Source organism: Hyperolius riggenbachi, chromosome 8, assembly GCF_040937935.1.
Source record: "Hyperolius riggenbachi isolate aHypRig1 chromosome 8, aHypRig1.pri, whole genome shotgun sequence".
Classification (NCBI taxonomy): domain Eukaryota; kingdom Metazoa; phylum Chordata; class Amphibia; order Anura; family Hyperoliidae; genus Hyperolius; species Hyperolius riggenbachi.
This window is the reverse complement of record NC_090653.1, coordinates 238,184,035-238,201,364: the sequence shown is the minus strand read 5'-3', so window position 1 is coordinate 238,201,364 and position 17,330 is coordinate 238,184,035. Positions and strand designations below refer to the sequence as shown.

Sequence of the window (17,330 nt, the reverse complement as noted above, 5' to 3'; positions counted from 1 at the left end):
AGTTCGTGGAAAAGAGGCCTTAATGGGCTGAGTTGGCAGCAGCAGTTGCTTTGCTACTTGATGGTAGTCAGCAGATAGCATTCCCCATGGACTTCTGTGGAGAAGACTTTTTCAAGGGAGTGCTGCAGAGCGGCCCTCTGGACTAGGAAGAGCACCTGGCTGGATGCAAATGTGAAACTGTGGATAAGGGTGACTCAGCACAGCAAATTTCACCATACATATATAGAAATTACTCTTGCAGCATGACTAAGGTACTTTTCTATAGAAGTAAGCTTTGCAGTCAGTCAGCAGGGAATGGGAGGTGTTGAGGAATCTTGTTTATGAGGGGAAATATGGAAATGGCTACTGCTAAAAGCAATCCTTGAGGAAGGAAGTAAAGTCACTTATGCTAGTAGAGGGAAGCCTCTGGAAGATTCAGAGGCTACTTCGATCCGCCTCCACCCCACCTCTGTTTGCCAGGCCCCTCTTCTTCTTTGCGGCAGCACTCCCGTCCGTGTGCACTGCGCAAGGGCAAGTACGGCCCGTATGTACTCAGTAGCATGTAGCTGCTTATGCATAGCTTTTTCCTCTGTGCACGGACACGAGTGCTTCATGAACAAATTTGATAAGCCTTTGTTGTTTGTGTTTGGAGGGCCCCAGTGCTGAATGGGTGGGGGCAAGAAGGATTGGGTAAGCCTCTGGGGTGCTAGTCTAGTTTGGGGTACCCAGCAGGAAACCGCGCAGGGAAATTCCACTACTGTGATTGGGTGGACAGCCCCATCTCAAACTGCTAGGTTTCACATACCGGTAGGTTGTAGTACACTACGCCCACACTATTCAGCCAGTCAGATAACTTCCTGCTGTGGAGGGTGCTGTGTTTGGAGAATGGTTTCCTGCTGGGTCTGGAGCAGTGCTGTTCAGCACTGCTAGATTTGGGCGCCTCCATAGACTTCAATAGGAATCATTCCTATTGAAGCGCTCAGTTCCCCTAACATACACATAATCTGGCAGCTGTTCCCCAAAATGCATAACAGCGGTTCCACAAAATGCAGATAATCTGACAGCAGTTCCCCCAAAATAGGTACCCCCAGGTAGCCAGGACTATAGGTGTCCCCAGTATAAGTAGCCATGAGTATAGTAGTCCCCAGTATATGTAGCCTGAGGTATAGTTGCCTAGTATATGTGCCCAGTATATGTAGCCAGTGGAATATGTGCCCAGTATATGTAGTCAGGGGTATATGTGCCCAGTATATATAGGCAGGGGTATATGTAGCCAGGGGTATATGTGCCCAGTATATGTAGCCAAGGGTATATGTGCCCAGTATATGTAGCCAAGGGTATATGTGCCCAGTATATGTAGCCAGGGGTATATGTGCCCAGTATATGTAGCCAGGGGTATATGTGCCCAGTATATGTAGCCAGGGGTATATGTGCCCAGTATATGTAGCCAGGGGTATATGTGCCCAGTATATGTAGCCAGGGGTATATGTGCCCAGTATATGTAGCCAGGGGTATATGTGCCCAGTATATGTAGCCAGGGGTATATGTGCCCAGTATATGTAGCCAGGGGTATATGTGCCCAGTATATGTAGCCAGGGGTATATGTGCCCAGTATATGTAGCCAGGGGTATATGTGCCCAGTATATGTAGCCAGGGGTATATGTGCCCAGTATATGTAGCCAGGGGTATATGTGCCCAGTATATGTAGCCAGGGGTATATGTGCCCAGTATATGTAGCCAGGGGTATATGTGCCCAGTATATGTAGCCAGGGGTATATATGCCCAGTATATGTAGCCAGGGGTATATGTGCCCAGTATATGTAGCCAGGGGTATATGTGCCCAGTATATGTAGCCAGGGGTATATGTGCCCAGTATATGTAGCCAGGGGTATATGTGCCCAGTATATGTAGCCAGGGGTATATATGCCCAGTATATGTAGCCAGGGGTATATATGCCCAGTATATGTAGCCAGGGGTATATATGCCCAGTATATGTAGCCAGGGGTATATATATGCCCAGTATATGTAGCCAGGGGTATATATGCCCAGTATATGTAGCCAGGGGTATATATATGCCCAGTATATGTAGCCAGGGGTATATATATGCCCAGTATATGTAGCCAGGGGTATATATATGCCCAGTATATGTAGCCAGGGGTATATATATGCCCAGTATATGTAGCCAGGGGTATATATATGCCCAGTATATGTAGCCAGGGGTATATATATGCCCAGTATATGTAGCCAGGGGTATATATATGCCCAGTATATGTAGCCAGGGGTATATATATGCCCAGTATATGCAGCCAGGGGTATATATATGCCCAGTATATGCAGCCAGGGGTATATATATGCCCAGTATATGCAGCCAGGGGTATATATATGCCCAGTATATGTAGCCAGGGGTATATATATGCCCAGTATATGTAGCCAGGGGTATATATGCCCAGTATATGTAGCCAGGGGTATATATGCCCAGTATATGTAGCCAGGGGTATATATGCCCAGTATATGTAGCCAGGGGTATATATGCCCAGTATATGTAGCCAGGGGTATATGTCCCCAGTATATGTAGACAGGGGTATATGTCCCCAGTATATGTAGGCAGGGTTATATGTGCCCAAGTAGCCAGGTGTGCCCCCACCCGGAGGGAGCAGAGCAGAGAAGGAGAGCTATGGGGACAGCGGGGATGGGCGCCCACTTTCGCCGCCAGGCCCGACATTTCAAAACGCTGGAGGGAAGAGGCAGGAAGGGGAGCACGAAGGTGAGGGATGGGGGAGGGGGGGGGAGATGTCCGCCCATCCCCGCTGTCCCCATAGCTCTCCTTCTCTGCGCTGCTCCCCTCCACACAAGCCAGGGTGAACGGCGTTCACTCTGAAGAAAAAGTGGGTGGACGCTGTTGGATTATCCAACGAGTGGATTATCTTTCATCATATCCAGGAACACAGTGTAGAAAGTGCATTTGGATAAAGTGATCCATTACAACCCAAGATGTGAACATGTCCATGCAATTGTACAGATAGTACGTTCACCGCCCTCAATATGACCATTAGGAACTTCCTCCTGACATGCTTAGCGGCAGTAGTATTTTTCTTGGGTGTAACTCTAGAATAAAAAAATATTGTGCAGGTAACCTCTGATTATATTATCCTGCCCTATTTTACTACAGGTTCTTTAATCCTAGCTCCAGACATAATGTAATTCCCTGCCAATGTGGGATTTGACAGGATAGCTATCTTTTTATAAAGATTTCTTTTATATTTGATATCATGTCAAAAATTGTCAGGCACAGGACTATTTTTAATACATGTCTTGTTGAAATAAAAAAACCTGGAGCCCCCCTTGCTACTGGAGCCTAAAGGTGCGTACACACATGCGACTATAATATATCGGGGAACGATCGTTTCAAACGACGATCGTTTAAAAAAAAAAGCAGCCAACGACCATTAAGTCTAACAACGGACGAGCTAGATCGTTAAAAACGAACGATCTAGGTTGGCGGATTTTTACCAACGACGATCGTTTGCAAAAGTAGTACATCGTTGGAAACAGTCGTTCGTACTAGGCTTGACATGCGCATTTCACTATTTCTCCATGGAACTTTTCATTTTTATGCGCAGGCGCAATAGGTGCTTCTACGTGATGTAACGTTCGTTCTAACGATGTGATCGTTACACACCTTTTAAAACTAACTTTACTTAGGTCATTCTTTCGTCAATTAAAACTTCGTTTGTCGTTGACAACAAACGATCGTTGTCGCATGTGTGTACGTAGCTTAAGGCCTGGGAGCCACTAGCAGCGCTTTTCTAAGCACTTGTGATTTGTGAAGCATACTTTTCATTGACTGTATGCTTCATTGTACCCGACACAAGGCGAGTAGGTTGTGCTGCGCCAATGTCCCAATCTGTTGCATTCTTGCTCTCACAGGGAACACAACTGCCACTGTAAACTTGGCCTTACAGGTTTGTACTATATTGAGCAGCAAAAGGCTAGTATTTTTATTTATATTACGCAGAGCTGAACAGAGTATTTTGCCTTGTCATTAACTGTCCCTCAGAGGGGCTCACAATCTAATCCCTACCACAGTCATATATCTATATCATGTAGTGCATGTATCATAGTCTAGAGCCAATTTTAAGGGAAAGCCAATTATTTATCTGTATGTTTTTTTGGGATGTGGGAGGAAACCGGTGTGCCCGGAGAAAACCCACACTGACACAGGAAGAACATACAAACTCCTTGCAGATGTTGACCTGGCTGGGATTCTAACCGGGGACCCAGCGCTGCAAAGCAATATCGCTAACCACAAGCCACCGTGCTGCACACATGGCAGGATTACCATTGATCTTTAACCACTTGCCGACCGCACACTCATAACGTGCGTCGGCAAAGTGGCAGCTGCAGGACCAGCGACGCAGTACTGCGTCGCCAGCTGCAGCCTAATTAATCAGGAAGCAGCCGCTCGTACGAGCGGCTGCTTCCTGTCAAATCACGGCGGGGGGCTCCGTGAATAGCCTGCGGGCCGCCGATGGCGGCTCGCAGGCTAGATGTAAACACAAGCGGAAATAATCCGCTTTGTTTACATTTGTACGGCGCTGCTGCGCAGCAGCGCCGTAAGGCAGATCGGCGATCCCCGGCCAATCAGCGGCCGGGGATCGCCGCCATGTGACAGGGGACGTCCTGTCACTGGCTGCACAGGACGGATAGCGTCCTGTGCAGCCCGGATCTCCAGGGGAGGCAGCAGGTAGGAGAGGGAGGGGGGAATTTCGCCGCAGAGGGGGGCTTTGAGGTGCCCCCCCCCCGCCACCCACAGCAGGCAGGAGAGATCAGACCCCCCCAGCACATCATCCCCATAGGGGGGAAAAAAGGGGGGCAATCTGATCTCCCTGCCTGCACCCTGATCTGTGCTGGGGGCTGCAGAGCCCACCCAGCACAGATCAATCAAACCAGCGCTGGTCCTTAAGGGGGGGTAAAGGGTGGGTCCTCAAGTGGTTAAAATTGCATATAGTGGTACAGAAGCTCCCCTGCAGACAGCTCTGTAGAGGTATCTGTTTCCGCCAGGGTCCCCTCCCGGTCCAGCATCTCTTCTCCTGACGCTGGACTGGAAGTGGCCACACTGGTGGCTACAGTGCATCTGACCTTGGCATGAGCAGTAGAGCTTGCACATGCCTACTTCAGATGCACTCATCCCTGTGCACTGTATATGTATACTTGTGAGCTTGTGTAGTCAAGTGCACAGGAACTAGTGCATGGACACTGGGGACTGCATCCCAGTCCAGGCCTGCAATAAGAAGCAGTGCAGAATGGTGGGGACCCAGGACCCCACAAGTGTTTGTAGTTATACAATATACATACTAATATATGTGTGCATGCACGTTTTATTTGCTCACATTTAACCAAGCTCATGTAAAGTAAGCAAACATGTGGCTACATTCACAGTGGTGCGTTACAATGCGGCATAATGGCCGCTCTGTAACGCGGCTAGTTGCAATGTACCACCTATGCGACAGGTGCATTGCATTATAATGGTGTGGCATGGGAACACGCTGCATGTAGTGTTACCACAAAATGTGTGCTTTAACCACTTGAGGACCGCAGTGCTAAACCCCCTTAGTGACCAGGCCAGTTTTAGTTAAATAGGCCACTGCAGCTTTAAAGAGGAACTGTAGCGACAAAAAGTCCCCTGGGGGGTACTCACCTCGGGTGGGGGAAGCCTCCGGATCCCAATGAGGCTTCCCACGCCGTCCTCCATCCGTCAGGGGTCTCGCTGCAGCCCTCCGTGCAGCGGTGACGTAATATTTACCTTCCTGGCTCCTGCGCAGGCGCTCTGCCGGCTGTCGGCTCCGAAGTAGGCGGAAATACCTGATCGTCGTCGGGTCTGCTCTACTGCGTAGGCGCAAGTTTCCGGCGCCTGCGCAGTAGAGCGGACCCGACGGAGATCGGGTATTTCCGTCTATTTCCGTGCCGAAAGCCGCCACAGCGCCCCCGCTGGAGCCAGCAAAGGTAAATATTGACATTACAGTTGGCTCTGTCGCCGGCTGTTCGGAGGGCTGCAGCGAGACCCCCGTGGGACAGAGGACGGCGTGGGAAGCCTCATTAGGATCCGGAGGCTTCCCCCACCCGAGGTGAGTACCCCCCAGGGGAGGTTTTTGTTGTTACAGAGTCTCTTTAAAGCCAAGCTGCAGGGCCGTACAACTCAGCACACAAGTGGATTCCCCCCCCCCTTTTCTCCCCACCAACAGGCCTCTCTGTTGGTGGGGTCTGATTGCCCCCATCCCCCCGTTTGTGTGTTTTTTTAAATATCTATGTATCTTAAAATCCTGCTTTTTTTTTTTTTTTTTTTTTTTTTTTTTTTTTTTTTATTAACTTTATTTCCCTCCCTCCCCCGCCAGCCAATCAGCGCGATCGGCTGTGATAGGCTTCAGCCTATCACAGTGGATCACTTCCCTGTGTCCCAGGGGGCCAGCCGTGTCACACGGCTGTCCCCAGTACAGCGCTGCTGCAGATCACAGCGCTGTACAAAGCAATTAGACGCTGTCTAAGTCTCCCAAGCGGCCGCTGGGAGACTGAAGGCAGGGCGGAGCTCCGCCCCCCCCCCCCCCCCCCCCCGAGCAGGAGATGCCGCGCAACCTGCGCGCGATCTCCTGCTAGCCCCATAAACAGTTGTTCATGCTAATGGGCGTTGAGCGGCCCTGGGGCTGCTGCACTGCTCACGCCAATTGGCGTGGAGCAGTCGGCAAGTAGTTAACAGTGACGCATACTTTTCATTGACTGTATGCTTCACTGCATGCTAACTGTATTTGATGCAACGCATGGATAACGTGCCAAGCTGCTTTCCCCATCTGTTGACTTCCTGCAGTTACAGGAAACACAGCAGCTACTGTGAAACTAGCCTGTAAGTTTCAAAGAAAAAAACAAATCTGATACTTGCCTTGGTTGAGAAAAACCTCTAGCATTTCAGAGGTTTTCACATCCTCCGCTGGACCACTGCTGGACGTTGGGACCCCCTGGAAGTTTTTGGCCACGCCCCCTGTCCATGAACGAGTTTGGCTGCACTGTGCATGCACCGTGTTTTTCTGCCGAGCCCAAGCAGCTCGGTGCTACTGCGTAGGTATAAGGCGCCCTGCTCGTTCATGGACAGGTGCCCGGCTACAAAACTTCCAGGGGGTTCCGGCGACCAGTGGGGGTCTGGAGGATGTGGGAAGCCTCTGGTGGAGGGGGTCCCAGCATTGGATCAGTGGAGGAGAGGATGATCGGGTAAGCCACTGAATTATCCACAGGCTTCCTGTTACTGAGGTAAGTACTCATTTAGGCAGTGGCGTAGCTAAGGGGCTTGGTGCCCCAGTGCGAGTTTTACATGGGGCCCCAAGCACTCTATTGATGTGGAGCCCCAAAACCTACAAAGGACAGCTGCAGTGTCAGAGAGGTGTAATAAGAGTAAGGAAACTGTTTAAGGATTAGCACTGCAAATCTAGAGGTCTTCATTACCAGCATAACCCCAATTAAAAGCTAATAAGATGGATGGAGGGCCCCTAGTGGATCCCTCCTTGTCCAGGGGCCCCGGTCTGGTCGCATCCTCTATCTCCTATTGCTACACCACTGCATTTAGGACACTGTTTACCCTTCAGGCTTCCTTAACACACCTCATGGTAGACTTTTTAGTTTAAAGGGAACGTGAGCTGAGTAAAATTTATTTAAAATAAACACATGCTGTAGCTGCAAATGAATATTACATACTTGCCTCACTGTCAGTTCCTCAGAATCTCACCATTTTCTTTTTAAGGTGGCCATACACTTATAGATTTGCAGCAGATTTGACCACCAGATAGATTTGTCAGATACCTATGAACTCGAATCTAACAGGAATCTGATGTGTGCCACACACTAGGAACAGATTTCCAATAGATTTCAGGATGAAATGTATTGGAAATCTATTCAATCTAAATGCATTATTATATATAAAACCTTCAGCGCTAGTCCTACACATCCACGAACACCATAGAAAATAGATGTGCTTACCAGATTGTTACAGACCTTAATTACAGGGTCTGCAGCATAGCATAATAAGGTCAGCGGCCGGTATCTTCCCAGCTGGCCTCCTCTCTACATACGAGTATCAGCAATATTTCAGGCTCTTATATGCAGTATTCCTCAAAGTAAATCAAAGTATACATGGAAAAAACAATGATAGACTCATCTAAGCGTATCTATCTTGAGTTTAATATAAATTTGTTTAAAACAAACAATATCATTAAAAATTCACTTACATCTGGGTCCTTGTTACAGGGACCCAAAGCAGATATCAGCATGTGTGTATATCTATCTATCTATCTATCTATCTATATCTCTCTATCTCTATCTCTATCGTCCAGCCACACGTCCGCCACGCACTAGGAACAGATTTCCAATAGATTTCAGTATGAAATCTATTGGAAATCTATTCAAAATCGATCTAAATGCATTATTGCACCAATAGATCCAATGCAACTCTATGGGCCATTGATCTGCTTTCAGCAGCAGATCGACCTAGATTTTCCATCCTGTCAGAGCATATCGATCAAAATTTGCTTCAAATCAATCGATTTGCTGATTTGAAAGAATTGATTTCAGATTGATTCTATAGGATCGATCGAAGGCTGAAATCGACCAGTGTATGGGCCCCTTTACAGTGATCCCTTCCAGTTCTGACAAGATTTTGTCAGATCTGAAATATACCAGTTGCTGTCAGTTACAACTGAATGTGCAAGGCAATGTCAGGGTTTCCCTATGGCTCAAGTGGGTGATATTACAATTTAACCAGTTTACAATTTTACCCTAACGGACCAGAGCAATTTTCACCTGTCAGTGCTCCTTCCTTTTGTTCCCTAATAACTTTATTACTAATCACAAGAAAATTATCTATACCTTGTTTTTTTTTTCGCCACCAATTAGGCTTTCTGTGGGTAGTACATTTTGTTAAGAATTTATTATAAATGCGTTTTAATGGGAAAAATGCAAAAATAATGGGAAAAAAATCATGATTTCTCAGTTTTCAGCCATTATACTTTAAAATTAAACGTTCTCCTGTGGATAAAACTGACACATTTTATTTGCCCAGTTGTCCCGATTATTAAACCGTTTAAATTATGTCCCTATCACAATGTATGGCGACAATATAATATTTTGAAATATAGGGGTTTTTTTTTGTCCGGTCCATAATAACAAGCCCATATGTAATAAAGTAAAAGTAATTTTCCCTCAAATATAGATTAAAAAAGCGGAGTCCCTAAGGCAACTATTTACGGGTTTTTTTTAAGCTGATTTTTTTTTTACAGGGGGGGGGGGGGCTTTGGAAGTGTAAATAATGAATTTTATTAATATTGTGTACTAGCTGGACGCCCGGCGTTGCCCGGGTATGTATTTGGCCGGTGTTGACTCCACCCACTTTTCCTAATCCTAACACACAATTACTCAATTACTTAATGACCAAGTATGCGAGCTTTCCGGTCTTTTTCATCAATAATTTGCATTGAAATAAAATAGATCTGATTTGATGTGGCTCCACCCCTTTTCTGAATTTGAACCCCAATCATCCAATGGCCAACTGTACCAGGTACAGGTGATTAACAGTGCAAGAGGCTTGTGCCATTAACAGTGCAAGAATGGCATCAATTAAATATTCCCCTTAAAGATTAATAGGTGGATTTTGATTGGCTTTTGTAGGCGCAACCCACTTTTCTGAATATTAATCCCAGTCACCCAGTGACCAACTGTGCAAAGTTTGAGAACTCTACCATTAATACTGTAAGAATTGCTGCAGTTTACATTTTCTCAGTGAAATTTGTATTTGTCTCCACCTACTGATGACTCGGCAGCATTGCCAGATTATGTATTTGGCTGGTGTTGGCTACGCCCACTTTTCCTAACCATAACACACAATTAATCAATTACTCAATGACCAACTTTGTGAGCTTTGTGGTCTTTGGCATCAATAACCTGCATTAAAATGAAACAAACCAGATTGGCTGTTTGTGGCTCCACCCCTTTATATAAATTTAAACCCCAGTCACGCAATGATCAACTGTACCAGGTTTGAGGCTTGTGCCATTAACAGTGCAAGAATGGCAGCAATAAAATATTCCCCTTTAAAACCAATAGGTAATTTTTGATTTGCTTTTGTAGGCTCCACCCACTTTTCCTGAATATTAATCCCAGTCACCCAGTAACCAACTGTGCAAAGTTTGAGAACCCTACAATTAACAGTTTAAGAATGGCTGCTGTTTACATTTGCCTAGTAAAATCTGTATTTGTCTCCGCCCACTTATGACCCTGTGTTGCGCAGTTATGTATTTGGCTGGTGTTGGCTGTGCCCACTTTTCAAACCCTAACACACAACTAATCAATTACTCAATTACCAAGTTTGTGAGCTTTGCGGTGTTTGACATCAATAATTTGCATTGGAATGAAACAAATCTAATTGGCTGTGGCTCCACCCCTTTCTAAAAATTGAACCCCAGTCACCCAATGATCAACTGTACCAGGTTTGAGGCTTGTGCCATTAACAGTGCAAGAATGGCAGCAATTACATATTCCCTTTGAAAATCAATAGGTGAATTTTGATTGGCTTTTATAGGCTCCACCCACATTTCTGAATATTAATCCGTCACCCAGAACCCTACCATTAACAGTGTAAGAATGGCTGCAGTTTACATTTTCCAGTGAAATTTGTATTTGTCTCTGCCCCTTTTTGGTTATGGGAATAAAAGGTATCCTATACTTTATTCCAGGTAATGTACTATGTGTGTGTCAAATTTCATTCAAATCCGTTCAGCCATTTTTGCGTGATCGAGTAACAAACATCCAAACATCCGAACTTTCCCATTTATTATATTAGTAGGATGTGTATGTGTATGTGAGTGTAATATACTTTTTGGCCACAAGATGGCGCACTCCTGTTCACTAGCGCAGCACGCACACGTGCGGAACGGCGGCGGGAACGCGCGATGTATTAAAACGCCATGTTGCCGTTAACAGGCTCTAACATGACGTTTTAATACCATACGTTGTCATTAACTGGTTAAAGAGAATCTGAACTGAAAATAAAGTCAAAATAACCATACACAGGTCATACTTACCTCCTGTGTAGTCTACTCGTCAATCTTTCTCCTCTCAATTCTTTGTCCTCCATTTTGAAAATGACCATTACCCCATAACACCTTCCTGGTCAGCGCACTGTTAAACTGTAATATCACCCACTTGAGCCATAGGGAAACATGGACATTACCTTGCACATTCAGTTGTAGCTGACAGCTTTTGATATATAACTGACAGCAACTGGTATATTTTAGTTCTGACAAAATATTGTCAGAACTGGAAGGGATCAACGTAAGAAGAATATGGTGAGCTTCTGAGAGCAACTGACGGTGAGGTTAGTATGTAATATTCGTTTGCAGCTTCATCTGTTCATTTTCAAAATGGAGGACGGATAATTCCATCGATCAGTGGACAAACTACGCAGGAGAGGAGGAAAAGATTGATGGGTAGACTACAGTACACGGGAGGTAAGTATGAAGTTTGTACATAGAGTGTGCAGGCGCTCAACATCAGTTATTGGTTTCAGTATGGAGTAAAAAAAGGTCTCTTTCAGCAACAAAGTTCGCACAATATACTCTCACCATAAGAGATGGCTGATTATTTGACAGATCAGCAAATGCACATGTCTGCAATCTCTTGTCACCAGATATCTTCAGACTAACTGGATCTGGAACTCAAACAGAGGGTGCACATAGCGTAATACTGTCCAAAAAATGGTATCTCACCACCCGACAAGTGCAACACAAATGTGCTAACAGGAATTTCCCTCCACCAGCCAGGGACAATGAAAATGGTAGCCGCTCACCAGATAATGTGGCTGATCACGTTAGAAGACCAGCAACAGCGCTTGTAACGGTGAGGTCTTCCCCAGATTGTTGCTCCTAAAAACTTGATACAAACGCTAACATAGCGTAATACCGGTTTTATTTAAACAATAAAAATCATTTCAGTGCACTCACATTTCTCCAACAAACAATGCGCATTAAGATAAAAGTCCTCAGTAGTCCGGATGAGCTCGATCGTGTCTCCCCGCCGGCTCCACGCTAGAGGCCACGCCTTACTAGTTTCGTCACGTATGACTCATCAGAAGTTGGGGTGAGAGGAGCGCCATAAAGCCGCTTGTAGCATTAGGTAAGTATGAAGTGTTTAGTTTGACTTTAAGGCTGCTTACACACCAAGATGTTACAGGCGCACGTTAGTGCGCCTGTAACGCTCCCCCAACGCACAGCAATGTAACACAAGTGGGCTGTTCACACAGCCCACGTTGCGTTACATGTAACACTGCACGTTCTGTGCAAAGTGCAGCATGCTACGGCGTTGGAGCGGCTATAGCCGCGTTAGACTGTTTGCACATGCGCAGTGGGGGGCGGAGAGGAGGCGGGGAGAGCCAGCTACAGTAGCCGCGCACATGGCTACTTAATATTCACTGCCCTGGCGGGCGCTGATTGGCCGGCGGGACCACGTGATGCGGAGTGTCTCGCTCCGCATCACGTGGTCCCGCTGGCCAATCAGCGCCACTCTGGGAGACATTATAGGACTCGAGCCGCCTAACGCGGCTCACTCTATCGTCGGCTCTTGCAGCACCATACGTTGTGTTAGGTGCACGTTATGCGACCTTAACGTGCCACCTAATGCAATGTCTTGGTGTGCAAGAAGCCTTAATCTTCAGTTCAGGTTTTCTTTAAAAACCACTTAAGGACCACGTTATTGGAAATCCATGGTTTGTAGATGTTAGCTTCTGACATGAAGATTTTCATAGCAACAGTCCCTGCGCCCAATCCCTCCCCACCCACCTAGGGGACATTGGGACAGCTGCTGTAAACATTTGACGCGCTGTCAGAAACTAAAGTCCACAGAGACGACCTAGATTTCAAGTACAGTAGCATGGTTCTGAACAGAAATGGTACCCTAGGCAAGATAGCAGTTTTTGGCTTAGCAAGATTTGGTGAGTGCTAGCATCTGCCAGGCCTCTAGACTCTCTCTAGGCATACCTATAAAAAAAATGCCGCCAGGAGACTTGGGCGCAGGGTATAGCAGATACATGGCTTACCCTTGAAAATGGGGGAGAAACCGAGAGCCCAATATGGTGCAGTATGTTAATATGGAGAGGTCTGTTGTGAATAAATGAGATGATTATACTCACAAGGGTGGGTCGCCACAAAGGCAACCACTGGAAAGGCCGGCGGGGAGAATTGTAACCTGACCCCGCTCAGGTTAAAAAGTCGCTCTCTGTAGATAGGAGAAAATGGGGATACACCCCTCCACCAAGGGTGGACTAGATGATATTGAAATATGATAACAGAGGCGCCAAGCAGAATAAAATTAGTTAAAATTGTTAAAAAGGGGGAAGTGGGTGGACTCACCTCCCTTCTGAAAAAAATGGCCGGACAATGGACAGGTTACTTACAGTCTAAAGTAACATTTATTAGTAACTCCAAAAGTGCAACGCGTTTCACGGGTAACAGTCCCGCTTCTTCAGGCAAACGATTATTTGGAGGGTGCAAAATCAGGTCATAAACCAGGTAGAGCGCCTCTGTGGCTTACCCTGTTCCTGCACAACTACTGGCGGTGTTAAAGGGGTTCTTTCGCGAAAAAAGTAGGCAGTTAAAAAATATGACAGATGACAGGTTTTGGGCCAGTCCATCTTTTTAAAGCTCAACACACACCATACAATCTTGGTTGTACAGATTTACCAAATCTATGTAGTATAAGGGCCAACAGATTGAAAATACCTTGAATGATTGATTGGATAAGCTCTTATACTACATGAAAGTGGAAGATTGTACAACCTAGATTGTATGGTGTGTGTTGAGCCAAAGGGGGATTCTCAGGGCTTTCTTTGTTTTCAACAGCATTTTCTGAACAACAGTTGCAAAATCTAACTGACATAATAGTGTGCAAGTGATTAGGGCTCTTTCACACTACAGGCAGCAGAGAAAAGGCAAAACGCTGCGTTTTGGCTGCTGGCGTTTTCAAGGCGTTTTAACGCCCATACATTAGTATCAATTGTAATGAGAAACGCAGTGGTAGGTCCAGAAAAAGCGCCTGGGAGCGTTGAAGTGTGAATGTTAAAATGAAAGTCTATGGACTTTCCTTTTACCTAGGAAAATGCCAACTTCGGCCGTGGCGTTAAAACGCCGAAAAAGCCGTCTGGTGTGAAAGGGCCCTTAGGGAGGCCGGCTGGTATCTTGCTATTTTGGCAGTTAAACTGCTGTTCAGGAAATGCTGTTGAAAACAAAGAAAGCCCTGAGAATCCCCCTTAAAAAGATGGACTGGCCCAAAACCTGTCATCTGTCACATTTTTTAACTGCCTACTTTTTTCGCGAAAGAACCCCTTTAATTACTATTCCCCCTCCAGATCAAAGTTGATGGTAGGGAAATATGTAATTCAGCTTCTGATTGCTGGCGGCCGAATTACAGTGTTTTTAATAGTAACTTCAGCTCAGTCTTCTGACAGCGCCGAAGTTACTCCGTGTGCGCCGATATAGCCATAATTCCTATTACGGTCTATGGTGGTGCCGGCTGCACCCAAACCTCCTGCGCTGGATTCCTAGTGTTCGCTCTCTAGGCCCTAGGCAACTGCCTTGATCCAGCTCTGGTTCTGAAGTGGTTAAAGTCTCTAATATTAATGGTTGCTTTACCTAGAAAACTAAGGGAAACCCATTATTTCTTTTGTGAGTGCAGCAGCTTGTCCTTGTAGTCACTGTTCTGTGCTTTACAAGCGGAATCCTGACACTGGAATGGATACTTCTACCAAGCAGATTCTGCTTTTTATTATTAGCTGTTCAGTGAAACCAGCAGGTTTGGTCAGAGCCTAGACTTCCTAGCACTAGCAGCAGCAGGAGTGGCCGAGAAAGGAGGCTCGCCAGGCAGGAGGAGGGATGCTGTCATGTCAGGGGTGGGGAGGGGAAGCTGTGGGCAGGACCAGACACTGGGGGAATGCAGAATTGGGGTGTGATCACATATGTTCATTGGGGAGGGAGATGCCATAGTCCTCCCCCAGACCCACCCCTACCTCATATACACAGAGGTGGCAGCATCATGCGATCACATTGACAGCACACTTCCCTCTCTCCCCATAAACCTCTGGACCAGTGAGACTGCAGAAGAAGACCCCATTACAGTGAGTAACTGACCTAGATCCATCTCTGCTATTGTGCTGATCACCATGTCTGTCTGCTCAGCTGAGTTTAGAGAAAGCAGTTTTGGGGGGTTCTGCCTTTTGTTACCAGGCCCCCATTACACATAAACCCCTGGCACACTCTGTACACAGGCTTGGGAACGAACGGGTGCTGTTCTGCAGAATTATTCAGCTATACAGCCTCAGTGCTGTTTACAGAACTCAAACCAGGCTTAGTATTTTTTGTGTGTATGTTGTGTGTGAGCTATGATTACTTCCTCGATAGTTCATGATGATCGTGCAGTTCTGAGCACCCTACTCTAATTCAGAATGGCTCAAGATGCCATCTGTAGAGTTTCCACGTTTCCACATAGGTGGTAATTAGTGAGGAGGCTTACTTCTGGGTTTAGGGAAGTTTGCTTTGTTACAAAGATTTAAAGAAGCACTCTACATAAAGTGGATTATGTAAGTGAGAGGGATATGGAGGCTGATGCATTACTTTTGAAATAATATAAATTGTTTGGCTGTCCTGCTGATCCTCTGTCTCTAATGCCCGATACACATTGTCCATGCAATTGCCAATCAGATTTTGTCAAATTGATATTTGCCAACAGGTCCAATCTGATTTCTGATCGATTTTCCGATCATTTCTGTACAAAGTCAATCAGGAATCAGAACTGATCGGTTGGAAATGATCAATTTGGCCCAAAATCTGATGGGAAATTGCATGGTGTGTACCGGGCATAATGCTTTTAACCATAGACCCTGAACAAGCATGGAGATCTGACTGAATTCGGACTGGTTTGGTCACATGCTTTGTTTCAGGTGTGTGATTTAGACACTACTGCAGCCAAGGAGCAGGACAGGCAGGCAATTGGTGTTGCTTAAAGGAGTTCTGTGGGGTTTGCTAAAGATACAAAACCGCCACTTACCTCGGGCTTCTATCAGCCCCCTGTAGCAGAAATGTCCCACGCCGTCCTCCTCCGATCCGCCGTTCCCCCGCCGCCGTTCCCGGTCTATCGCAGCACGCCGTCCAACTGCGGCTGTGCGGCCGTGTTCGCTCCTGCCTACGTCATCAGAAACTTACTGCGCGGGCGCAGTACACTAAAACTGCATGCTGCACATGCGCAGTAAGCTTCTGATGATGCGAACGGCAGCACACATTATTCGTCTATGACAGACGAACAATGCCCGGTGCCAGCGGCGGGGAACGGCAGATCGGAGGAGGACGGCGCGGGACATTACTGCTACAGGGGGCTGGTAGAAGCCCCAGGTAAGTGGCAGTTTTTATCCTTAGCAAACCCCTACAGAACCCCTTTAAACGGAAACTAAACTGAGAGGGATATGGATGTTTCCTTTTTAAACGATACCAGTTGCCTGGCAGTCCTTCTGATCTATTTGGCTGCAGTAACGGCTGAATCACAGACCTGAAACAAGCATGCAGCTAATCCAGGGCTGTGGAGTCGGAACAAAAATCCGACTTCTCAGTTTAGGACTCCTCTAATTTGCATTTTAAAATCTTGTTGATTGAAAGTATGTAACATGACATTCGTCTCTTAACTGCCAACTCTTAGAAATTTTAAAAGACAACTGAAGTGAGAAAGATATGGAGACTGCCGTATTTATTCCCTTTAGTCATAGACTAAAACTAGTCCTTGGTAAGAGTACTTGTAAAAGGTACAGACCGGAACAAAGAACATCTATCTGGCCCTAGGCAATGTAACTGTGGGTGCATGTAAGAATGATGTGCAGGTACTCTGCAGGGGAATAAGGAGATTCTTCCTCTATTACACAGTCTTCATGCACAATCTGAACCAGGTTTATGGGTGATAGACAACACCTCTGTGTTCAATGTGCACAACATTCTCAGTGGATTCCCTGCAGCTCTGTGGGGAGTGCATATGTAGAGTATAGTACTACTGTGTAACAAAGTAAACCTGAGACAGATGAAATCAAAGTTTTATACATACCTGGGGCTTCCTCCAGCCCCCTTCAGGCTAATCAGTCCCTCGCTGTCCTCCTCCGCCACCTGGATCTTCTGCTATGGGTCCAGGTACTTGAGCCAGTCTGGTGTAGTGCGCATGCACACACTCCGCCGCCAGGAGCATACTACACCTGCGCAGCACTGATGCTCCTGGCTGTGGAAGCGGCATGCGGC

At 46.4% G+C, this 17,330-nt stretch overlaps 1 protein-coding gene across 2 annotated transcripts in view; it reads left to right on the top strand.

Annotated features, from left to right (window-relative positions):
* G6PD (glucose-6-phosphate dehydrogenase) overlaps positions 1-17,330 on the top strand; it is a 73,703-nt gene that overhangs the window by 10,981 nt on the left and 45,392 nt on the right. The window contains exon 1 of one of the 2 annotated variants that reach the window (XM_068248398.1): positions 15,024-15,175. The exons of the other annotated variant lie outside the window; for it this stretch is intronic. The gene's annotated coding sequence lies outside the window, so the exon portion shown is untranslated. Of the gene's footprint in view, positions 1-15,023; positions 15,176-17,330 lie in introns of those variants that run through there. 2 annotated transcript variants of the gene reach the window in all.